The sequence below is a fragment of the Antechinus flavipes genome, chromosome 5, assembly GCF_016432865.1.
Source record: "Antechinus flavipes isolate AdamAnt ecotype Samford, QLD, Australia chromosome 5, AdamAnt_v2, whole genome shotgun sequence".
In the NCBI taxonomy this organism is placed as follows: domain Eukaryota; kingdom Metazoa; phylum Chordata; class Mammalia; order Dasyuromorphia; family Dasyuridae; genus Antechinus; species Antechinus flavipes.
Genome location: NC_067402.1, coordinates 131,386,900 through 131,414,082, shown reverse-complemented (window position 1 = coordinate 131,414,082; position 27,183 = coordinate 131,386,900).

The window sequence follows — 27,183 nt, the reverse complement described above, 5'->3', positions numbered from 1 at the left end:
GATAAGGTAGTGGCTGTGTTGGGTAAAAACAAACACACAACTAAGTACAGGGTGGAAAGAAAACAAAAGTATACAGAGGGGATAAAATAGGTTGGAGGGAAATACAGAACTGGTAATCATAACTGTTAATGTGAATGGGATGAACTCTTAAAATTAAAAAATAGAATCCTACAATATATTATTTACAAGAAACACATTTGACACACAAAGACACAAGCTCAACTTTCTCTCAGAATCAAACAAATCTAACCACAAAATAAATAAGAAAAACCAGAGAAGTTAATAGGATCCTAGAAAACCCAGGTATGATAGGCCTCTGGAGAAAATTGAATAGTTGTAGAAAGGAATACACCCTTTTCTTGTACATGGCATCTACACAAAAATTGACCAGATATTAGAGCATAAAAACCTCAGAATCAAATGCAAAAAATCAGAAATAGTAAATGTTTCCTTTTCAGACCACAATGCAATAAAATTTATTTTCAATAAAAGGCCATGGAAAAATAGACTAAAAACTAATTGGAAATTTATCTAATTCTAAAGAATGGGTGGGTCAAACAACAAATATCAGAAACAACCCATAATTTTATTCAAGAGAATGACAGTAATGAGACAACATACCAAAACTTATGGGATGCAGCCAAAACTGTTCTTAGATTTTATATCTTTAAATAGCTACATGAATAAAATAAAGAGAAAATAAATGTTAGGTATGCAAGTAAAAAAGTTAGAAAGAGAATAAATTAAAAACCTCCAATTAAATACTAAATTAGAAATTTTGCAATTCAAAGGAGAGATTAATAAAATAGGAACTATGAAAACTCTTGAACTAATATATAAAACTAAGAGTTAGTGTTATGAAAAAACAAAATAGATAAAACTTTGATTAATTTGATCCCCCCAAAAAAACAGGAAAGAAAAAAAATCATCAGCATCAAAAATGAAAGGGGTGAACTCACCAGCACGGAAAAAGAAATTAAAGCAATAATTTGGAACTATTTTGCCCATTTGTATGGTAGCAAGTCTGACAATTTAACTGAAATGGATGAATATTTACAAAAATATAAATTACCCAGGTTAACAGACGAGGGAATAAAATACTTACATATTCTCATTTTAGAAAAATTGAGCAAGTCATTAATGAACTCCCTAAGAAAAAATCTTCAGGGCCAGATGGATACACAAGTGAATCCTACTAAGCATTTAAAAAACAATTCCAATACTATGCAAAATATTTGGAGAAATAGGTAAAGAAAGAGTACTGCCAAATTTTTTCTATGGCATAAATATGGCACTAATGCCTAAACTAGGAAGGGCCAAAACAGAGAAAGAAAATTACAGAGTAATCTCCCTAATGAATGTTGATGTGAAAATTTTAAATAAAATATTAACAAAGAGATTACAATAATTTATCAGCAGGATAATACACTATGACTATGTAGGATTAATATGAAGAATGCAGGGCTGGTTCAATATCTGGAAAATTATTATCACAATCAACCATATCAGTAACAAAAGCCCACAAAAATCATATGATAACCTCAATAGATCCAGAAAAAGCTTTTGACCACATACAGCATCCATTCTTATTAAAAATACTAGAGAATATAGGGTAAAGGGAGCTTTTCTTAAAATAATAAGTTGTATCTATCCAAAATCTACAGCAAGCATTATTTGTTTTTTTCTTTTGTTTGTTTGTTTGTTTTTTAATTTAATTTAATTTTGTAATAACTTTATATTGACAGAATCCATGCCAGGGTAACTTTTTTTTACAACATTATCCCTTGATCTCGCTTCTGTTCTGATTTTTTTCCCTCCCTCCCTCCACCCCCTCCCCTAGACAGCAAGCAGTCCTATATATGTTAGATATGTTGTAGTATATCCTAGATACAATATATGTTTGCAGAACCAAACAGTTCTCTTGGCACAGGGAGAATTGGATTCAGAAGGTAAAAATAACCCGGGAAGAAAAACAAAAATGCAAATAGTTCACATTCGTTTCCCAATGTTCTTTCTTTGGGTGTAGCTGCTTGTGTCCATCATTTATCAATTGAAACTCAGTTAGGTCTCTTTGTCAAAGAAATCCACTTCCATCAGAATACATCCTCATACAGTATCATTGTTGAAGTGTATAATGATCTCCTGGTTCTGCTCATTTCACTTAGCATCAGTTCATGTAAGTCTCTCCAAGCCTCTCTGTATTCATCCTGCTGGTCACAGAACAGAACAATAATATTCCATAACATTCATATACCACAATTTACCCAGCCATTCTCCAATTTCAATTTCCAGTTTCTAGCCACTACAAACAGGGCTGCCACAAACATTTTGGCACATACAGGTCTCTTTCCCTTCTTTAGTATTTCTTTGGGATATAAGCCCAAAAGTAACACTGCTGGATCAAAGGGTATGCACAATTTGATAACTTTTTGGGCATAATTCCAGATTGCTCTCCAGAATGGTTGGATTCGTTCACAACTCCACCAACAATGCATCAGTGTCCCAGTTTTCCCACATCCCCTCCAATATTCATCATTATTTTTTTCCTGTCATCTTAGCCAATCTGACAGGTGTGTAGTGGTATCTCAGAGTTGTCTTAATTTGCATTTCTCAGATCAATAATGATTTGGAACACTTTTTCATATGAGTGGTAATAGTTTCAATTTCATTATCTGAAAATTTTCTGTTCATATCCTTTGACCATTTATCAGTTGGAGAATGGCTTGATTTCTTATAAATTTGAGTCAGTTCTCTATATATTTTGGAAATGAGGCCTTTATCAGAACCTTTAACTGTGAAGATGTTTTCCCAGTTTGTTGCTTCCCTTCTAATCTTGTTTGCATTAGTTTTGTTTGTACAAAGGCTTTTTAATTTGATATAATCAAAATTTTCTATTTTGTGATCAGTAATGGTCTCTAGTTCATCTTTGGTCACAAATTTCTTTCTCTTCCACGAGTCTGAGAGATAAACCATCCTATGTTGCTCTAATTTATTTATAATCTCATTCTTTATGCCTAGGTCATGGATCCATTTTGATCTTATCTTGGTGTATGGTGTTAAGTGTGGTCCATGCCTAATTTCTGCCATACTAATTTCTAGTTATCCCAGCAGTTTTTATCAAATAATGAATTCTTATCACAAAAGTTAGGTAGGATCTTTGGGTTTGTCAAAATACTAGATTGCTATAGTTGACTATTCTGTCTTGTGAACCTAACCTTTTCCACTGATCAACTAATCTATTTCTTAGCCAATACCAAATGGTTTTGGTGACTGCTAGCAAGCATTATTTGTAATGGAGAGAAACTGTTCTCAATCTCAATAAGATCAGGGGTGAGACAAGGATGCCTATCATCATCACTGTTATTCAACATTATATATATATTCAACATAGAAATGTTGGATTTAGCAATAAGAAAAGAAAAAGAAATGAAAGGAATTAGAATAGGCAATGAGGAAATAAAACTATCACTCTTTGCAGATGATATCATGGTATACTTAGAGAATCCTAGAAAACGAGCCAAAAATCTATTGGAAGCCAAGTTGCAGGATATAAAATAAAGCTGCACAAAGCATTAGCATTTCTATGTATTACTGACAAGAGTCATCACCAAGAGATAGAAAAATTCCATTTAAAATGACTATAGACAAAATACAATACTTGGGTATTTACCTGCCAGGAGAATCCTATGGACAATATTGATGTGCTATGGTCCATCAGATCATGAAGAATAACATTTATAAAAGTGCTATCACTTTTAAGGCTTGTCTTCACTTTATATATATATATGTGTGTGTGTGTGTGTGTGTGTATGAATATAATCTCATTTGATCCTGCTAATGCTGTTATTCTCTACATATGTATAAACATATGTATATGTGTGTATATGTGTTTAAGCGATGGTGGGTGATGGTGGTGATGTAAGGGAGATGACTTAATAGCAGGGGACAATAGGAAAGGCCTCTTGTGATGACATTTATTGGAAGATGCAAACAATGATTCTCTCAAAGTCTTTTTAGGCTTTATAACTGAGATATCTTTGGAACATATTTAAAGGAAGGAGAATGTGTCTGAAATTGTTTAAAATGTCCATTCTTCCCAACTGCACATTGAATGGTATGAAGCCAAATTTCAAAGTTGAAACATGTAAGAAATTACAGGGACAAATACTGGATTTTAATGAGGTTTGTTGGTAGGTATAGATTGCTTACTAGTATACATTTAGGCATCTGGTAAAGAAAGATATCTAGTTCACTAGATTTTGCACTTATGCAAAAGAAAAACTAACCAACTTCACAGGAAATTGTGGAGGTGTTGTTCTATTTTAGGTATATAGGAATTGGATACATGACCTATCAGGTAAAGATACCATATTCCCTTCTAACTGTGACATTCTATAATTTGCTAGAGATGATAGGAGTCTGTTATAAGAATCAATATTACACTAAACGTGTTGAATTCAGTGTAGTTTATTGATTGCTCTTTGAAGAGTTAGAATTTTGAAAGATTAGTCTCAGATTTCTTCCTTATTACACTTCCACCAAGAGCTGCTGCATGCCTTTATTCCTTAAAGTTATGTTTTATTTCTATTTCTCAACAGAATAATTTAACTTATATTTTACTAAGAAAATCGAGCCTTTCCATTTTTAAAGTTCCTCATTTCCTTTTCATACCCTTAAATCTCACTATGTTTTCCTCTTTCCCTCTTGCTTCAGATAGTAGTCTCCTTGCCAGGGGCTAACCCTTCTTGTTACATCCTCTCCTGTCTTCTGAGATCTTGCTTTATCAATTACAGATAGCCTCTTGCATCATCTGCTCTGCCTATAAACATTCTTAAATTTATCTAACTCTAAAACAAAAAACACCACACACCTTTACTTAGCTAAATTCTAGAATTATTATTCTGCATCCACTTCTCTTCCAAACTTTTTGTCAAAAAAATAGTCTCAATTACCTGTTTATACTTTCCTACCACTAACTTCAAAAATATTGCGGCCCTGGAAGCTGCTAGATGGCACAGTGGATAGAACACCATCCTTGAAGTCAGGAGGATGACCTCAGACACTTAACACTTTCTGACTATGTGACCCTGGGCAAGTCACTTAACTCCAATTGCAAACTTTGCTCTCTGAAGTTAGTTACTCTTGACATCCTAATTGCAAAATCGAGTGTCTTTTCATCAGTTTTCATTTCCTTTGATTTTTCTGTAGCATTTGATGCTGTTGACCTTCCTGATTGTGACCTTCTTCTTTCTTGTGTCTCATTCACAGGGTATGTGAATTCAGTCAAGGCTAAAACAATATTTTTAACTTTTGTATGACCCCAAATAACTGATTCTAAATCTTTGCCCTTATCATGGGAATTTTTTTTTTAATCTGTTGTATATAATTCTTGAGTTTACATTCACTTTTTGTACCCCTATTTGAGGTTTTCTTGGCAAGGATACTGGAGGAGTTTGCCATTTCTTTTTCCAGCTCATTTTACAGATGAGGAAACTAAGGCAAACTGGGTTAAGTAACTTGCCCAGGGTCACACAGCTAGTAAGTGTTTGAGATGAGATTTGAAATTAGAACTATTGAAACTTCTTAACCCCAGGTCCAGTTCTGCACCACCTAGCTGTCCCACTATTGTGTAGACACAGACTTAAGTATCATTTTGTTGAAGACTTATATAACTTTGAAAATAAACTTAAATGAATCAAGATTCTTCAGAAATTCAGGTAACTGCAATCATATGTTAATTTCTTTATCTTGAAAAAAATTAAGGCTGTCCTTATTTTACCATCACAAAGTAGGTGTTGTTTTTCAGTGTGTTTGACTCTCCATTATTCCATTTGGGGTTTTCTTAGCAAGGTGTTGGAGTGGTTTTCTGGTTTCCTTCTCTAGCTCTTTTTTTACAGATGAGGAAACTGAGGCAAACAGGGTTAAATGACTTGCCCTAGGATATATACCTAGAAAATGTCTGAGGCCAGAATTGAACTCAGGAAGATGAGTCTTGCTGACTCCAGGCCTGGCAGTCTATTCTGCTCCACATAGCTATCCTAACCACAACTATGCTAGAGACTAAAAAATACATTTTAAATGAGCATGCTTTCAGTAAGAATCTTCTTATATTCAAAGCAGTATGCTACTAATTGGAAAAGCACAAGTGAAAAAAGACACCTCTTTAACAACTTCTTTGGATTTCCTTTTCTTTTACCTTCTTTCCCTACAAGTTTTTGAACTACAAAATGTGATTAAATCATCTCTTCTATTAGTCCTGAATGGGTGTTCAAATCTGCACTTCCCTGATCAATTCTTCTTCTTCTTCTTCTTCTTCTTCTTCTTCTTCTTCTTCTTCTTCTTCTTCTTCTTCTTCTTCTCTTCTTCTTCTTCTTCTTCTTCTTCTTCTTCTCCTTCTTCTTCTCCTTCTCCTTCCCTTCTCCTTCTCCTTCCCTTCTCCTTCTCCTTCCCTTCTCCTTCTCCTTCCCTTCTCCTTCTCCTCCTTCTCCTTCTCCTTCCCTTCTCCTTCTCCTCCTTCTCCTTCTCCTTCCCTTCTCCTTCTCCTTCCCTTCTCCTTCTCCTTCTCCTTCTCCTTCTCCTTCTCCTTCTCCTTCTCCTTCTCCTTCTCCTTCTCCTTCTCCTTCTCCTTCTCTTCTCCTTCTCCTTCTCCTTCTCCTTCCCTTCTCCTTCTCCTTCTCCTTCTCCTCTCCTTCTCCTTCTCCTTCTCCTTCTCCTTCTCCTTCTCCTTCTCCTTCTCCTTCTCCTTCTCCTTCTCTTCTCCTTCTCCTTCTCCTTCTCCTTCTCTTCTCCTTCTTCTCCTTCTCCTTCTCTTCTCCTCCTCCTCCTCCTCTCCTCCTCCTCTTCTTCCTCCTCCTCCTCCTCTCCTCCTCCTCTTCCTCCTCCTCCTCCTCCTCCTCCTCTTCCTCTTCTTCTTCCTCCTCCTCCTCCTCCTCCTCCTCTTCTTCTTCTTCCTCCTCCTCCTCCTTTTCCTCTTCTTCCTCCTCCTCCTCCTCCTCCTCTTCTTCTTCTTCTTCCTCCTCCTCCTCCCCTCCTCCTCTTCTTCCTCTTCTTCTTCCTCTTCTTCTCCTCCTCCTCCTCCTCCTCCTCCTCCCCTTCCTCTTCTTCTTCCTCCTCCTCCTCCTCTTCCTCCTCCTCCTCCTCCTCCTCCTCCTCCTCCTTCTTCTTCTTTTTTTTGCTGAGACATTTGGGGTGACTTGCCCAGGATCACACAGCTAGGAAGTGTTAAGTGTCTGAGGGCAGATTTGACTTAGGGTTGGTGCTTTACCCACTGCACCATTTAGCTGCCCCTGGTCCTGCATTTTCTTAATGAGATTTTCTTATGCCACCTATTTCACCAAAGTTAACAGTGTATTTCTACAATCCATTTACCACCTCACATTTCTTATTTGCATCACTTATAATTTTGGCTCTTAAGTGACTATGGGATTCAGTATATAATATCACCAAGAGACCATTGGTATTAATGAGATAAAGATATGGCCTTATAAGCATAGTTGGTTAGACTGTGAATGTTTATCATAGGTTCTTTAAATGAAGAGGAGAAATGGGAAATGAATGAAATGTACAGTAAGTTGTAGTATCACAAAAGATTAACTTGATTCTTTCCACTAAAGTATATTTTTCTTTTGACTTATTTTTATTTGATTTAGGTTTGTTTTTTATCTATATATGTATATATGTATTTGATGTCATATTCTCCACTAAATCGTAAGCACAATGATGTTTGAAACTGTAGTTTATTTCTACATGTAACTTCCTCTGTTTTTGTACATAAGTACAAAATACACATATATTGAACAGAATTGATTCCAACTTCTCATCACTGAACATAATGTAAATAAGCAATGACAATTCCATAGCTTTACAATGATAAAATTTTCATTTAACAAGCTAGAATTTATCAGGTCCCTATAGTATTATGTGTAAGTAATGATGTAAGATATAGAGGCAAGGCTGTATGAGGAGGAATAAGGCAAAGTAAAACTGGAACAAAAGATTTTAGTAAGATTATAGAAGGCCTTGAGTAAAAGACCAAGGTTCTTGAAAGGATAAACTTTATTTCCAAGTCATTATTCTGAAAGAACTCTAATTAGACTATTGAATCTGAAAGCTTCTGATCAGTACTTAAACTTTTTGACTTAAAAATAAATTGAGAAGCTAATGTTGATCTCAACCCTCTCTCCCATTTAGTTCTAACATAATGAATAGAAAATGTTTCACTGTTCTTGTGTATATGTGTGAGAGGGAAAGTCTTCTTAAATTCATTTTCCTGATTATATGATGTTTTTGCATGTGGCTTGACTGGGGGAGAACACCGGTGGAGACTTAGTTTTACAACATTAAAAATAATATGGCATAATTCCAAGTTAGGAATTGCTAATTTTATATGAAATATGCATATATTATATATATTAACACGCACACATATACACATATAGCAAGAAGCACAATAGAAAGAGTCAAGAGACAGTTTACAGTGTTGTTTGCATGTATTTCATAATCACAGCATTATAAATTTGTGGATATTATTCATATTTTTTACTTTTATTTAGTCTAACTACACTATTCAGTCTGCTACTATACATGATACCTTCAATTTTCCAACTCTCTTTCTGGAAAAAGTAATCAAACCAATTTCACTACTATTTCTAAAAAGGTCATGTCAGTTGACTCTCCTGTAAGTCAATTCAGCTTTCCTGTGACCTTCTAAAATCCTAGACACCATTACTTTATGTATGGTGTCTCCCTCTACACCTACAAGAGTATAAATTTCCTGAGGGCAGGAGTTGTCTTGCTTTGTTATGGACTCGGTGCTTAATAAGTGGTTTTCATTCATTTATACCTTCATTTAGTTATTCATTCATATAGAGATGACTCATACTAAATGCATGACTTACCTGGAGGTCTAAAAGACCTGGATTTGAAGTTGGCTTTGATGTACATACTAGGTTTGTGATTACAGGGACATTTAACTTTGCATCAGTTCAAATTTAGTCTCAGCAATTTATAACCAGTGTGACCCTGGACAAGTCATCTAACTTCTATCTGCCTCAATTTCCTCATCTGTAAAATGAGGATAATAATAGCACCTACTTCCCGGGGTTGTTGTGAGAATAAATTGTGATAATATTTGTAAAGTGTTTTGCAGAGCTTAATGCTAGCTATTAATAACAATCACTATCATTCTGGGGATAACAACAACAGCTGGAGCAACTTGAGGTTCCAAGTGACTAAGTTATACATCTCCATCAATGACCAGATATTCCAACCAAGAATCTTCTACATAATGAATTTACATTATTTTAATCATTGCAATGGTCTGAACTATTTTATGAAATAAGCATTTCCCACCCAAAGATACTTTTCTTCTAGGGGCCAAGTTCCAAGAAATCACTGAAAGCAAGAGAAAGGAAGTAATAGAATTAGGAGAAAAGAATAAAAAACAGGTTTTTGTATTGGAAAAAGACAATGTATGAGACAGTAGATGGTATATTGGAAAAAGTCAGGAAACCTGTATTTGCCATTAATCAGTTGTATGATCTTGAGCAAGTCTACGCACTTTCACGTCTTCATCTTGAAAATAAGAAAGTTGAACTCAGTAACTTCTTGCATTTCTTTCAATTCCCTGTGAATTTAGTTAATGGTATGAATTACTATTTTACTTTTAGAAACCCATCATTCTCAGATCTTTCTCCAGAATTGTATCATTTATGACATTGTGTATTCTTTTCCTTATATATTCATATCAGTCCTCATCATCTTTTTATTTCTTTATTTTAAAATATTTTATCTTTAAATATATTTAATCTAAAATAAAAATGTGATTTCAAGGAAGAGATATGCTCTAACATACACTTCATGCAAAACTTTGCTGATAGTTTATATAATAATAAGATGGAGAGGTTGCTCACTTGTATTTGCCCCAAGTCAAATAGGAGAGTGAATAAAGTCAGTCTTGAGTAATAATGTGGCCAAGAGACCACTGCATACCTCATTGCTTTCTTGTATTCCTTTTTATTTTAAAATAAGTTTTTATTTGTAATCCTGATTGTTTAATGTCATCACCATTCCCCCAATGTTCCTCTTCTTCTCTTCTATTGTTTAGACAGATATCCCATATCAAAATATTCTATCAAAATAGAAAGATTAAAAAATTAGTAAAACTGATCGATCTATCTATTGAAAAAGTCTGAAAATATATGCAATGTACCACCTCTGCAGAGAGGATAAGGTAGAGATAGTTTCTTATCTTTTCTTTTGAACCATGCTGTCTCTTTGTAATTTTATAACATTTATTTATTTATTTATTTGTAGGTATCTCTACTTTTTATTTAAATTCTTGTAGCCATGGATATTGTTTTCTTGGCTTTGCTCATTTTATTTTCCATTAATTCATCTAGATTTTTCCATGCTTCTCTTTATTCATCATATTTGTTATTTCTAACAGTGCAGTAATAGTATATTATAATATAGTATGTATATTACATGTCCAATATAATAGCCATACTTAAAGTGACTTAAATTGACTTAGTATATTTTAATATTTTGAATTATGGCTTGTTTTATAAGCAGGCTGACAATATAATATGATTTAGGGGCACTAGTGATAAAACTAAATATATATGTATATGTGTACCACACTGATACTGCCTGAAAAGCCAACATAGGAAAGTCATTCCTTAAGTTAAAATGCAGGCATCCCTGTAAGGGATAATACTTTTACCTTTAGTAAGAATAAGATGACAGTAAATTTAGAGCAAAATCCTTCAGGACTGTTACATAGAATTAAGTCCTTGTGTAGACATACCAAGAGAAGAAAAGATGTTTAAAGGGAGACACAGAAATGCCAAAGGCTAATTCCATTTACTTCATCAGTTTGCTCCGAGTTAAGGTGAATAGACATGGGGAAACTGGATTGTAGAAGAGAAAAGGTATTGGGCAAGTGGAGATTATGATGGCAGTTTACAAGCTCTCTATTTCTTTCTGAAATATTTCTTCTCTTCTCTCTGTTTTCTCAGGTCCAGCTACCCTAACTTGGCTCTCTCAGAGATGAAAGTTATTCTCTCTCTTAAATAAATAGAAAATCAATAGACTTTATAAAATAAGTAGAAAATAAAGCTTTTCTAGGAACATCATTTGCCATGCATTCAGAATCACTGCTCTTAGCTGTTTTTAACAAAATGAAAATATAACCAGCCCATTTTATCAAGAAATAAACTGAAGCACTGGAGTTGAATAAATCACTTGAAAGAAATTAGAGTAGAAATAAAAACCTGGATGTTTTGCATCCTAATCAAGACTACAGAAAGTTCATCCCACCATTAAAAACATATGTACTTTATAACTTATAATTACATTATTCTAGCTATATATATCAGAAATTAGATTTAAGGCTAGCAAAATATAACCTCATTTGAGATTATATTTTGTTATACATTTATAAAGTATATGTTTATGGAAAGCTAAATATATGTCATTCAATATGTGAGACATAAATATAGAAATTATTCAAATAAAATAATGGTATTTATCATCAATAAAAATACAAATATATTGAAGCCATTTTCTTTTTTAAAAAATTTCTTACCTAGAACAAAGCAAAAATGTGCATCCATTACTTGTATGTATGATTGTTCCCAGTTATATGAGTTAATATATGAGACATTCGGGAACCAGTTATTTGTACTATGTAACTGAAACCTGCCATATTAATTGTTTCTTTTGTAGAAATAGAGATAATTGTAATCCTATGATTGCCTTTGTTCCAAGCAAAGAATTTTAATTACATTTAGAAAATGTAATTAATAATAATTACATTATTACAACTGCACAATATTAATTACAATTACATTACAATAAAGAACTCTAATTCCATTTGGAAAAAATAGAAATGATTCTCAGGCTCAAGGCATTCTTTAAAAACTTGGATGGTTTAAACCCTTTGAAGACAATCCTTTTTAGCATATGGGGACTTCCTGTTTTCATTCTTCAGGCTTCATATTGAACTGAAAATGCTTGTGTATGTCTTTAATGCTCTGTCTGGGTTATTTGTTTATACCAGTTATGTCAGGAAAAACAACAACAAAGGGTTGAGTGTGTGTTTTTTTAATTATTGAATTTACAAATTGTTTTGTATGTGAAGAGATTGAGGAACAATTTATCTTCTCACTATTGTTTAGCTCTGTTTTCAAATTAGTTGTTTTTCAGTCATTTTATTTTTCAGTCTCATCAGAGTAAGACTCTTTGTGACCCCATGTGGATTTTTCTTGGTAATGATACTGGAGTTGCCATTTCCTTCTCCACCTCATGAGGAAATGGAGGCAAACAGGGTTAAGTGACTTGCCCAGAGTTGCATACCTAACAAGTATCTGAGGATGGATTTGAACTCAGGACAAGGAGTCTTTCAGACACTAGATCTGGCGTTTTATCCATTATGTCCCTTCTAGTTTTGTGTTTCCATTTTTCCTTCCCTATTAGTTTTTTTTGCCTGACTTTTAAGTGTCATGTTCTCATCCTTGTCAAGGTCCCTCCTTACAATCTGCTTGAATAAGACTGCAAAAACATATGTATTTTTTAACTTGTTACTATGAATAAGATGACAATGTTCTGTACAAAAGTATGTTCGAGTTATTGTCCAATATAACTTTCCTTGCTTTTTCTTCATTTTATTTTATATACTGCTGAGAAAATGGCTTGTATTCATAGGTTGCTTATGTTGCATAGGTTTTCTCTAAGCCAACTAAACTTTCCCTATCATAGCTTATAATATGCCTAATTGATCAGAAGACATTTTTTTTTTCTTATCATGACTTGTCAAACTCGTGGTCAGTTTATTCTGAGAGATAAAAGAAATAAATCTCTGGATAGGAGATCTAATTACTCAAAACAGGAACAATAAAGCATTTATTCTTGCAATATTTGATGTTTATTTCAGACTGATATATTTGAATTTTATGAGTCACATTTTGGGGCTGTGTACTTTAAAGGATGTAACTAATCTGACTCAGCAAATATTCTAAACTTCTTTGCTTCTTACCTTAGGTCTGTACTAGAAGATGCCCCAGATAGTCACTCTACTTTAGGTATCCTAGATCCTGAGTGAATTTATTATCTTCAGGTAATCCCTAATCCATACAGTGGCTTTATAAACTAGAGAGAAGGCATTTAATATCTTCAGTAAAAAATAAAGATGAATAAGAAAGTCATAATGATGAATAGAATGACCTAAAATCAAATATAGTTGTACAAACTAGTAGAGCTAATTTGAGATTAGCCTTCTGAGACTATGAGATTGCATATAGCCTGTTTGTGACAGAAGGGAAGAATTTAGTTTAGGCATAAGGCATTTGAAAACTAAAGGCCCATATAAGTAACTGAGCAAGTGTGATGAACACAGGGTTCTGCCAACAAGTAGTTTTATAAATATCCAGACCTAATCATCCAATTACTGCCTTGCTGGAGACTATCATCATGTCTTAACATTATATCTATGAACTGCCAGAGTGAAGACTATTTGAGTTCCTCCCTCCTCCTCACCCCCCCCCCGACTGAATGAGGGTACTAGAAGTAAAATGGAAATAATCCTATATTTTGAGGGTCAAAGAAGTAGAGTTTTATATCTAGCTGTATGAAATTGGGCTTTCTGGGCCTGAGTTTTCTCATCTGTAAATTGAAGGAATTGGACTTGATGATTTCTAAGGTCAAGAAGATTTAAAATGTTTTCTTATTCCCCTTAAAACTAAGAATATTCTGTTTATAATTAGTTTTATGTTCAATAGTGAACTGTGAATGAAGGACCAAGAAAGCATGGCTCTAAGTCAGTGATTCTTTGATCACTTTAATCATAATTATATATAGAATATTCCATCAATTTTGATAGGCAGCATGGTAAAATGGGTAGAGAACTGGTAACAAATCTAGGAATGCCTAGGTTTAGATACTGCTGACACGTAATTGTTTCTGTGATGCTAGAAAAGACACTATGAGTTGAGGCTCTTAGGCTATACTCTTCAGCAGATATCGGTGCCGACCTTTATTGTTAGAGAGATTGCCCTCCCATGAGAGTTATATCAGTCAAATCACAGGTCCAGGCCATAAATTCATTTAATGTATAAAGATAGAGATCATTTACAGTCAGTTGGTGATTTTGTGTGATTCCATACTGTTTCACTATAGCTATATTAGCCTTAGAATTCTATGTAAAAAACAAAAAAATTAAAACTATAATATTTGCAAATGGTTAAAAAGTCAAGATCATTTTTTTAAATCTGTAAATTAAACAGGTCATTGAATAGATCATAATTAGTCATTCCAACAAAAGTATATACATATATGTTATATTTATAATATCTATAATACCTACACATGTATTTATATATATCATAGAAATACTGTGTTAGGTGGCTTAAAGATATACTTAATTGAAATGAGCATGAATGGTATGAAGCATGGGCTCCTACGAGTTTCTACAACTAATTTAGAATTCAGCAGAATAATATGAAGTCTTTTTACTACTTAATTAAACTTTTGTAATGCCTGTTTTACCAAGATGAATAAAATACATAAATTGTATGAGATGACATCTAATGCACACAAAAAAGAGAAATGTAAAAATCAGAACAGTGGGTACATTAAACTGATTCTTAATAATTGAAACCAATTTAATCATTTCAGATGATTTTATTCTAGCTGACGTAATACTGTAGCAGTTATATTCTAATTATAACCTGTTTCATTTTACTCTGCCTTTCTAGTTAATTATTACAGTCAATTTGTAAAATGACATGGTTCCACATTTGCATAGGTCACTATTAAATAAATGAATAGCTGAAATTACTCTAGCATTGAAGTGTCAACTTTAGTAGAAGTCAAGAGGACTTCAAATGTTCTTCTAACACCCCTTAATGTGTTAATGACCACTATTAAACTGCAATTAAAAGGCCAGGAAAAATGCATGAAACAGTTAATAGAAAAATAGCACAGACACAATTAAAACGATTCTGGATTTTTTTTTTTTGACTGATAGAAAATACAGTGATATGCTGCAAGAAGTATAGTGTGAATCTACTCCTAAGTCATGGCAGAGTTGACAGTTTAATGATAACAAATCATAGGCTGCCTTTTTTGGGGGAGCATTGCACGTCAACCGAAAATTAACATCAGTAGTAAACAAGACAATGTGGTGATTTTACCTTGTATTTAAATTACTACTTATTATGGTACTAAATAATAGCTTTAAATAACTTGGTGTCCAGAATACTGATATACAGTGTATGTGAGAGAGGGGGGAAGGAGAGGGAAAGAGACAGTACTGAAAGATATGTTTAACTTTTTGTCATCCTCAATAAAAAATAAATGCACATTTTAGCTGTGTTGTATGAGCTTGCTCTTTGGAAAGCTCTCTCTGAAGGTATTGCACATAGAAACTATAATATTGCTATTAATGCTCTTTACTCACTGAAAAGATGACCTGTGGCATCACACAACAAGCTATATTTACAAGGATCAGGGATTTTGTGTCACCCAGAAATCTATCAGAGGAAGATTCATTAAAATCATTCATGAACTCCCCAATTGAGTAGGGCCATCTTGAACTCATTCAGTATCAGATAAGGCAAAAGCAACACATTTTTAAAAGTTTATTAAATATACAATTATTACTAATTTATCCCCATTTCTTCTCTCTCTCTTTCTCCCACCTCCCAGTGACCAAAAAAAAAAAAATCACCTGGGAAATTCAATATTGGATATGGGTTTGTATATGTAAAAACAATGTATTATGATGATATCTTTCCCTTTTATATGAATGAATGAACATTACATAATGAAAAGACCATTATTAAGCATTTACTATCTGCCAAGCATCGTGCTAAGCATTAGAGAAAAAAATAAAAAATTATCAAGACAGTCCCTCCTGCCTTCAAGGGCAAAGAGAGAGAAAGAAACAGAAAAAGAGAGAGAGAGAGACATATCCATATCTAAATATATATATATATATATATTTGTCGTCATTGGAAAAGTGTTCATATAGGCAAAGTAAAATATACTGTTTGATTATTTATGGTATAATGATACTCTGTCTTTTCCCAAAGCTTATTTTCATTTTTATCAAAAATATCTGAATATTTTTGGTGCAATTTATCTTTGGCTTTTTTTTTTTCATTTTTGTTTCTGCATCTTTACCACCTACCACATAGGAGGCACTTAGTAAATGTTTATTGAGTGAAGGATGAATTATGCATGTTACTTCTGCCTTCTACCTCAGTCTGCATATGTGAATTTGAAATACTTAGCAAAACTTGAGATTAAATAAATGTAGGCTCAGTTGTAAAGAAAACCTTACAAATACTTTACAACTGTTAGAAAGCAAAATGGAGACAGCTAGATGCCACAGTGGACAGAGTGCTAGCCCTGAAGTCAGGAGAACCTGAATTCAAATCTGGCCTCAGGCACATAGCACTTCCTGGCTATATGACCCTGGGCAAGTCACTTAACCCCAAATTACTCCCCCTCCCCTTTTCCCCACAACAAAAAAAGAAAGAAAATAAAATAAGCTTCCTCAGGTTTTTGTGAATTCTTGGCCCTACTGGAGGTCTTTAAGTGGTTTGATGTCATTTTGTTGCTTAGTTGTTTTCCAGTAATGTTTGACCCCTTTTGGGGTTTTCTTGCCAAAGATACTGAACTGATTTTCTATTTCCTTCTCTAGATCATTTTACAGATGGGGAAACTGAGGCAAACAGGGGAAAGTGACTTGCCCAACGCCACAGTCAGTAAGTATAGTGATCCTTTGTTTGTGGTGTTGGTTAGCATTAGGAGCCAAGTAGGAGAGACATATTTCCTCAAACAGAGCTGGGAGCTCAATCCCAGGAAATCTTGTTCTCTAACTGGGTGTATACTTTATAAGTACAGAATCACTATGAATTTGTATCTAAATCTGCCTCATTGCAAACTTCATGGAAAGTAAATACATAATATTTTTAGGGTATTTAAATAAAATATCATTTGTGAGGGAGAGGGTGTTAACAGTTGATTTCATGAAAGACATCATTCTGAACAGGGTAATGGTCAAGCTATGTCTTGAAAAAAAATTAGGGATTTTATGAGGCAAAAGTTATATGGAGGTACATTCCAGGAAGGGGAGATAGCCAATACAGATATACAAAGCAGAGAGATAAGACTAATCTGGCTAGACTGTAGAGCCTAGAATTGGGTGTAGAGATGCTGGGGCTAGAAAGTTAGCTTGCCCTAAGTTGTAAAGCCCTAAAATGGCTTTAAATAGCCAAATAGAGGAGGATATATTTTGTCCAAGAAACAATGAGGAACAACTGAAATATATTAAATAAAGAATTGACATGGTTGAACCTGAGCTTTAGGAAGAACACTTAGTAGCCATGTAGAAGATGGAATAGAATAGGATAAGGTAACACAAGGATACCAATTAGAAGTCTGGGGCAAAAATTTATGTAAGGATTGTTGATGGTCTGAACTATGTATGGTGAAGAAGAGATTAGATGTAAGAGGTCTTGTAGAGGTTTAAACAACAAGATTTGACAACTTATTGGATATATATTTCATAGGATATGAAAAGATAGATTTAAAACTGAAAATGCCTTAAAAGAGTCTAGATTAAGGGAAGGTATGCAGTAGTTGGTAATATCAAGGTTGTGAGATTACCTGCAATACTGGAAGGAAAAAAAGGAAGAAATAAAAATGAAAATTAAACCAAACAATAGTTACAACAATGACTTCCTAGTATCTTCAAAGAAGTGTAACAAATATGCTTATCTGAATATTCTTTTCCTAATGAATATAAGATAAAAATTTAAATAAAACTAAGACCATATCTTTTTCTAAATATGAAGGTAAGGAACTTGTTCCAGGAGATATTTATTTAATTGCATCAGTGGATTGGCTTTCCTCAGCTTACCTTCCATCCCATGTTATCTTTCTTATCCTTAAAGTGGAAATCAGAATTTTTCCCCATTGTATGACTTTTGAAAATGGCTATACTCAGTCATGATGGATTTTTAGGATTCATGGCAATTTCAAGAAATAACACAATGCTTTTAGAGTGTGTGGATTTGTCAAAAATTAATTTTTTTCATATGTAGGGGAAAACATTTATTAGTATATAGTTTAGTGAATATTTGTACAAAACCATTGGCTAATTATGTTTTCTATCTTGCACACGGAGGTAAAAGGAAGCAGTTCTGAGTGGTTAATAGCCACAGAGTCACAGAATTAAAGTGAGAATGAACCACAAAGACAACATAGAACAAAACATATCCTGCTGGGAATCCTTTTTGCAGAATATTTGACAAATGATCATACATCCTCTGAAGACTACCAGTAAGACGGAAACCATTAAGAAGGTTTCCTTCTTAAAGCAATCTGCTTCAGTTTGGGTAATGCTATATATCAAAAAGACTTACATCAAGCCTATATCTTCTTCTCTACATGTCAGTCATCAAATAAGCATTTAAGTCAGTGAGTGTTTATTAAATACTTGTTATATATGAGTACTATGCTAAGTTTTGGGGATTAAAAAAAAGGAGGGAAAAATATGGCTACTGCCCTCAACGAATTTACATTATAATGGAAGAGAAAACACAGAAAAGTATATGTATAATAGATATAAATTCCACATATATACCATGGAAATACAAAAGGAAGTCACTGAACAAGGAAGGGAAGGACCAGAAAGGACTTTATATAAAGGATTTGAGATGAGTCTTGAAGGAAACTGGAAAATGGAAGCAAAAGTGAGAAAACAACACTTTCTAGGCATGGAGGGTAGCTAGGACAAAGGCACAGACAGAGGAGAGGGGAGAGAGATTGGCCAGTGTAACTTTATCATAGAGTTTGAGTTCAGAAGTTCAATATTAAAAAACTGTAATGATCATAAGCTGCTGATTGTAGAGAGGTTATATGCCAAACAGAAGGTTTTTGATTTTATCCTGGAGTTAAATAGGGAAAAACTAGAATTTACTGAGTAAAAGGAGTTATGTGGGTAGACTTGAGCTTTGGGAAAATTATTTGGTAGCCAATTAGAATATGAATTAAAGAGGTGAAAAAGAAGGCAGGAAAACCAATTAATAGGCTCTTGCAGTAGTCCAGACAAAAGGGGGTGAAAGCTTGAACCAGGACTTCTAGAAATAAAAAGAATAGAAAGGAATTTTTGCAAGTGTTAGAAGGCAGATGTGACAAGATTGGACAACAGATTGGATATCTAAAGCTAGTTGAAAGTAATAGATTTAGCATTTATAGCCAAGGTGATGAGGAGTTTGATAGTAATAATGATCTTTCTTGATGAAAGAAAAAAAATTGGAAAGAAGAGAAGAGTGAGAGAAAAGATAATGCCTTGTACTTTCAGATGCCCTAGTACAATTCTAATTTCTTTTTTTCTGTGCATTTTTTGTTACTTGTGGATAGCTATCAGTCTTTCTCCCTTATTTGATTTTCTCTTCACTAAATAACTTCAATTCCTTCTGTCTGTTTTCATAGGACATACTATCTAGTTATCCTTTTCACCCATCTCTGATTGTGCTCTGATTCATTAGTATTCGTTCCAAATTGTTTTGTATGTAATTGAAAAATTCTCCAAATTTAATCTCAGGAGAATAGAATACAATGGAACTACCTCCCTAAATCTCCATTAAACTTTTTCCCATTATCATGTTATTCTGTGTATTCATTTCAGAATTGTAGTCCACTGAAACTACCATTTTTTTTCCACCAAACTATTGTCTAGCCACATTGCAAAGTATAAATATTATTTTTTTCACTATTAAGTTTCATGATATCACTGAAAACTTTCTCTTGTATCTCTACACAAATCAATATAAACTTTAGTTTTCCAAGACTACAAGAGGTGTGTGAGGTTAAATAGGTAAAAACAAGCTAAAAGGCTTCATTTATGATTCGTACCATATACTGTATATATTTCACCAAGAACTACCCTAGCTAAATTTGGATAATCATCAACAGATTGACCCAAAGTGATGAATGTTTCAGCTACAGCAACCCTTAAAGATTTTCTAGCTTCACTTAAGAAAGTATCTCTAACCATCAAAATCATGTGTCCTTGAAGTAATTGAAGTATTAATTTCATATTATTAGATTCAATCCATAATTCTAGCCTGTCAAGATCCATTTGGATTCTGTCTTTGTCATGCAATATGTTACAAAAACTCCCAATTTTATGTCATTTGCAAATTTGATAAGCATGCCTTCATTCAAGTCATTGATAAAAGTGGCGAACAGCACAGGGCCAAGAAGAGATCACATCCCAAGATCACAATGACATCGTTCTTAATTACTCTTTGTCACCAGTTTTTCAAAACAATCCAAATTGAAATAATTGTAGCATCTGATTTAAATTTTTATATTCTTTGTCCACCAGATAATAAGAGAATATAATTAGATGCTTTGTTTAAATTTATTAATAATTCTTTATATCCAAGTGACTTTGAAAAACGGGAATTAATGACTTGATTTTGATTAATGCATGATGACTGTTGATCACTACTTTGTTTTTTATATGCTTACAAATTATCCCTTTAATAATACATTCTAGATCTGTGCTGGGTCAAAAAGGTTCCAAAAGTTTCAACTATTTTCCCTATTTTGCAAACTGAGACAAATTACTGTTTCCAATTTTTTGATACTTCTCTTAATCTCTATCATCTTTCAGAGATCACAAATGGTAGCTCTACATTCACATACAGAAGAGCAAATCTGAGTTCATCTGGGACAACATGAAGTCACTGAAGACAATTGGATATCTCAATATCTCATTTATTATAAGCTTTTACTCCAATTTAAAAAATACATTTTTATTCATACCTTTTTTTTAACATTATCTAAATTTCCCCTAATATTCTTCCTCCTCCCAGAGAGCCATTACTTATAATAAAGAACTTTTGTTATGAAGAAAAAGAGGAAGAAGGAAGAAGAGAAGGAGAAAGAGGAGGAATGATCAATAAATTATTATTTTTTTAAATAACTTTTTATTGACAGAACCCATGCCAGAGTAATTTTTTACAGCATTATCTCTTGCATTCACTTCTGTTCCGATTTTTCCTCTCCCTGCCTCCACCCCCTCCCCTAGATGGCAAGCAGTCCTTTACATGTTGAATAGGTTACAGTATATCCTAGATACAATATATGTGTGCAGAACCAAACAGTTTTCTTGTTGCACAGGGAGAATTGAATTCAGAAGGTATAAATAACCCGGGAAGAAAAACAAAAATGCAAGCAGTTTATATTCATTTCCCAGTGTTCTTTCTTTGGGTGTAGCTGCTTCTATCCATCTTTGATCAATTAAAGCTCTCTTTATCGAAGAGATCCACTTCCATCAGGATACATCCTCAAACAGTATCGTTGTTGAGGTATATAATGATCTCCTGGTTCTGCTCATTTCACTTAGCATCAGTTCATGTAAGTCTCACCACTCCTCTCTGTATTCATCCTGCTGGTCATTCCTTACAGAACAATAATATTCCATAACATTCATATACCACAATTTACCCAGCCATTCTCCAATTGATGGGCATCCTTTCATTTTCCAGCTTCTAGCCACTACAAACAGGGCTGCCACAAACATTTTGGCACATACAGGTCCCTTTCCTTTCTTTAGTATGATCAAAAATTAAAGTGCCACAATTCATACAATGTTCCACATTCATTGAATGCCATCCCCCCCATTTCACAAACAACACATTTGTGCAAAGGAGTAGGGAAGATACCTTCTCAGATTTCTTTTTTTGGGGCCTAAGTTTTTTCTTATATTTTTTCTTTATAACAAACAAACATTTATTTTCAATTGTTTGATGCTGGTTCCTTTCATCTACATTGTTGTAGTCATTGTATTTACTGTTTTCTTAGACTTCTTTACTTCACTTTGCATCAGGTTATCTAAGTATTTCCATGCTTCCCTTTAGATTCCCTCTTAATGATTCTTCCTATGTCCAAAGATTATTTTCTTGGTAGAAAAAATAAAAGGAAAAAAATCATAGTTGAATAATTCTTTTTCTCCATCATATATTAGAATACACCCATCTACTATAAATAACTATACAGCATAGAAAGATAGCAGCTCTCCTCATTTTCTTCATGATTAGAAAATTGTTTACATTTCCACAGTTGTATTAGCTAGGAATTTCCATCCTTTCAGGGATAGTTTCCACTTTAGTGACTTTGGATTCCATAATTACCATTTCAGTAATCACTTTTTATCTATTGTTCAAAATCAGATCAAGATTAGCTTCATATTGCTTCTTTGAAGAATTGCAGCTTACTTTGTTGGGCAGAGATTTAGTTCTAATGGATGCTCATAAACTTGATTTTCCCAGTTCTTAGTGATTTACTTTTTGTGCTCTGATCATGTATAATATATCTCTATAACAGCAACAAACTTTGATAATTATTTTTGTTTTTCTGTTTTAGTTCCTAAATATTCTTAGTTGAGTATATCTTTTTAATATCACTATTCCACTGTACTTTTTGTGTATTTAGTTACCTTTCTTCTTCTGTATTTTTGGCAGATACTGTAAAAAGAAAATAAACTTAGTCCAGAATTGAACAGAATAAAGTAAGTTAGTTATACAACATTTTCAATGACCATAAGTTTTCCTCAGGAAAAAAGTCATCTTTTTCTAAAGCATCAGTATTCCTTTAGTGATACCATAATCAATACTCAAAGCAAAGGCTGATTTTAAAATATTATCATTTTAACAGAATTGTTCTATAGCAGCAAAAAAAAATTATCCCCCAAGCATATATCGCAGATGTTTATGATGAGTGAATGGCCCGTGGCATATATCAAAACTACTTAACCTTATCAAAGGACAGCAGGACAGGATCTCATCAAGAATCAGAAGAGAAAATGGATTGATCTTATGGAAGGAAACAAGAACAGCAGCCAAAAAGGCAGAATGCACCACTATTATTTATCTGGAGGAAGCCTAGAGGTCTTGTACATTGGGTATGTACTTTTGAGAGAGCGTGGACAGGAAGATGCACAGAACAGTGTGTATTGCCAACTCCAATATTGAGTGGAATTGATTAGTCTTCTCATCAGTTCTGTGGCACTCATCTTTCTATGTAGCACAACTGTCATAACCATATATTGCAGCTGGGAGAACTCTGACTTTGATTATATGGACCACTGTCTGCAAGGTTATATCTCTCCTATAGTATGTTATCCAGAAGTATATTTTAATTTCATGTCTGCATTCAATCTCTTCAGCAATCTTTGTATCCAAGAATATACATTCTAACACTGCTTCCATTTTTTCTATTCATTGGCTTGGAAGTGACGGGACCAGTTGCCAAAATTTTAGTTTTTTGTTTGTTTGTTTGTTTTTGACATTAAGCTTCAAGCTAGTTTTTACACTCTCCTCTTTCACTCATCAGGTGGCTTCTTAATTCCTCTTTACTTTATGCCATCAGAGTGGTATTATCTGCATATCTGAGATTTTGATACTTCTCCTGGCAATCTTACTTCCAGCTTTTGATGTATCCAGCCTGACATTTCACATGATGTATTCTGCATATAAATTAAATAAATAAGATGACAATATATAGCCTTGTCATATTGCTTTTCCAATCTTGAACCAATTAGTGGTTCCATGTTCAGTTTTAGCTCTTGCTCCTTGGCCCACATACAGTTTCTTCTTTTCTTTGAGGACTTGCCACATTTTCTTGTGATCTGCACAATCAAAAGCTTTAGTGTAGTCAGTGAAGCAGAAGTAGATGTTTTTTCTTGGAACTCCCTTGCTTTCTCCATAATCCAGGGAATGTTGACAATTTGGTCCCTTGTTCCTCTGCTTCTTTGAAAACTAGCCTGTTCTTTTGGTAGTTCTTGGTTCATGTATTGCTGCAGGCCAGATTGCAAAATTTTAAGCATAACTTTACTGCTATGTGAAATGAATGCAATAGTTTGGTAATTTGAACATTCCTTGACATTGCCCTTCTTTAGGATTGGAATATAAATTGATATTTTTTTAATCCAGTGGCTACTGTTGCTTTTTCTAAATAATTACTCTCATATGAAATGTGTCCATTAAACTAAATATACAGTTTAGCTTTTAATTATAAGATCCTGTATTTTTAAACCAAGTTTTCTTAAGGTTCATTTTATCTCTGGTCAAGAGTTTATCATTCTTAACCCTTAATCTGTTGCCCAGATATCTAATCTTTCTCAGCTTCTGTCTTCTTACATGCCTCTTCACATCCTACATCTTCATTTTTCTTAAGGAATCCTCAATTTCACTTGATAGTACTGATTAAAAACCGTACCTGTGCTACTTTTGATTTCTTGTCCAGGAATTAAAATTTTCTATCAATGGCTTCTCCTCCTCCTCCTTTTCTTCCTCCTCCTCCTCTTTCTTTTTTTGCTGAGGCAATTGAGGTTAAGTGACTTGCCCAGGATCACACAGCTAGGAAGTGCTAAATGTCTAAGATCAGATTTGAACTCAGGTCCTCCTGACTTCAGGGCTGGTGCTCTAACCCTTGTGCCACCTACCTGCCCCTACAATGGCTTCTTTTTAATCTTCTAGTGTTATAATTTCTTCTCAATATATCACCAAAAATTAAAATTTGCTCTCATTTTTCTCTCTTTCTCTTTACATATATATATATATATATATAGTGTGTTTTTGTTTTTGCACATAAACACATATGCTTATGTGTTTATCTGTATAGATATATGGATATATTTGTGTGTATTTGTAATATGAATTGATATACTGGTATCTATGGTACTCAGTAGCATTACTTATCACTTCTGATCATCTTCTAGATGATATTTTCTATTATTCTTCCTTGGAGGAAAAGAAACTACTTCTCCCTCAGCTCTACTCTAAGAATAAATGCTTACCTAGTGAGAAATTTTCAGTTATCCTTCCCTTTATCATGTGTTTCATGTACCTTTGCCCTCTAGAATCTTAGCACAGGATGAGATTTTCCTCTCACTCTTCATAACTTTTCCATTTCTCCCCTTTGAAGGATTTCTTTGAATCATAGAATTTGGAAAGGATCTTGGTAAAACCAGTGCACCAAAACCAATATGTATGACTGTGACCTACTTGACAAATGAATATCTAGCTTTTGCTTGAAGACCTAATGAAGCGAATGTAAAGATCAGCTGTCATAAATTTGGCTAAAAGGTGGTGAAACCAATTTTCCTTCTTTTTTTGTAGTCTTATTTTCAAAATATATATAAAGATAGTTTTCAACATTCACCCTGGCAAAACCTTGTGTTACAAAATTTTCTCCCTCCCCCCATCCTTCTCCTAGATGGCAAATAATCTAGTATAGATTAAACATGTACAATTCTTCTGTACATATTTCCACATTTATAATATTATATAAGAATAATCAGATCAAAAAGAAGAAAAAATGAGAAAGAAACCAAAAAGAAAGCAAGCAAACAATGATCAAAAAAAAAAGGTGAAAATACTATGTTGTGATTCCCATTCAGTCCCCACTGTCCTCTCTGGATATAGATGGCTGTCTCCATAAGACCATTGGAACTGGCCTGAATCACCTCAATGTTGAAAAGAGCCATATCCATCAGAATTGATCCTCATATAGTATTGTTGTTGATGTGTATAAAGATCTTCTATTTCTGCTCATTTCACTTTGCATCAGTTTATATAAGTCTCTCCAGGCATCTCTGAAATCCTGCTGATTGTTTCACATAGAACAATAATATTCTATTACATTCATACACCATAACTTATTCAGCCATTCCCCAATATAAAAAGGGTCCTTTTCCCTTTTTTATGATCTCTTTGAAATACAGTTCCAGTAGGAGACACTGATGGATCAAAGAGGATGCATAGTTTGATAGCTCATTGGACATATTTCCAAATTGCTCTCCAGAATGGTTGGATCACTTCACAACTCCATTAGCAGTGCATTAGTGTCCCAGTTTTTCCATATTCCCTCCAACATTTATTCTTTATTTTTCCTGTCATTTTAGTCAATCTAAGAGGTGAATAGTGGTACCTCAGAATTGTCTTAATTTGCATTTATCTGATCAGTAGTGATTTAGAGCATTTTTTCATATGACTAGAAATGTTTTAATTCCTTCATCTGAAAATTGTTGATATCCTTTGACTATTTATCAATTGGAGAATGATTTTTATTCTTTTTAAATTTGATTCAATTCTCTATATACTTTAGAAATGAGGCCTTTATCCAAACCCTCAAATGTAAAATATTTTTTCCCCTTCTAATCCTTCTAATCTTGTCTACATTGATTTTGTTTGTGCAAAAACTTTTTAATTTAATATGATCACATTTATCCATTTTGTATTTCATACTATACTCTAGTTCTTCTTTGACCATAATTTTTTTCCTTCTCCACAGATCTGAGAGGTAGATTATCCTTTGTTGTTCTGATTTGCTTATAGTATCACTCATTCCGTCCTTATTTTGGTATAGGGTGTTAGGTGTTGGTCAATGCCTATTTTCTGCCATACTGTTTTCCAAATTTCCTAGCAATTTTTGTCAAATAGTGAGTTCTTATCTTAGAAGCTGAGATCTTTGGGTTTATCATATACTAGATTACTATAGTTACTGACTGTCATATCTTGTGAACCTAACCTATTCCTATTCTCTGTTTCTTAGCCAGTACCAAGTGGTTTTAATGACCACTGCTTTATAATGTAGGCTTAGATCAGTATAGCTAGGTGACCTTTTATTTGCATTTTTTTTTATTAATTTCATTGAAATTCTTGATCTTTTTTTTTCTTCCAGATGAACTTTGTCATTATTTTTTTCTAACTCTGTAAAGTAGTTTCTTGGCAGTTTGATTGGTATGGTACTGCATCAGTAGATTAATTTAGCTTGAATTGTCATTTTTATTATGTTATCTTGGTCTAACCATGAGCACTTGATATTCTTGCAATTGTTTATATCTGACTTTATTTGTGTAGAAAGTGAAACCAATTTTCACTTGAAACTTATAAAAACTAGTCACATTATAATCACAATTCCTGTTGTAGGAAGATGAGGTTTACCACCTCAAGGAAGAAAACATCCTTCTAATACAGAACTTAATGGACTTTTACAGGTGCAATAGATTTTCAAGATTATTTAGTCCAACTTTCTTATTGTACAAATGAAAGTACTTATGAGTGATATAAATTGACCTGTTGTCAGGCAATCAGGTAA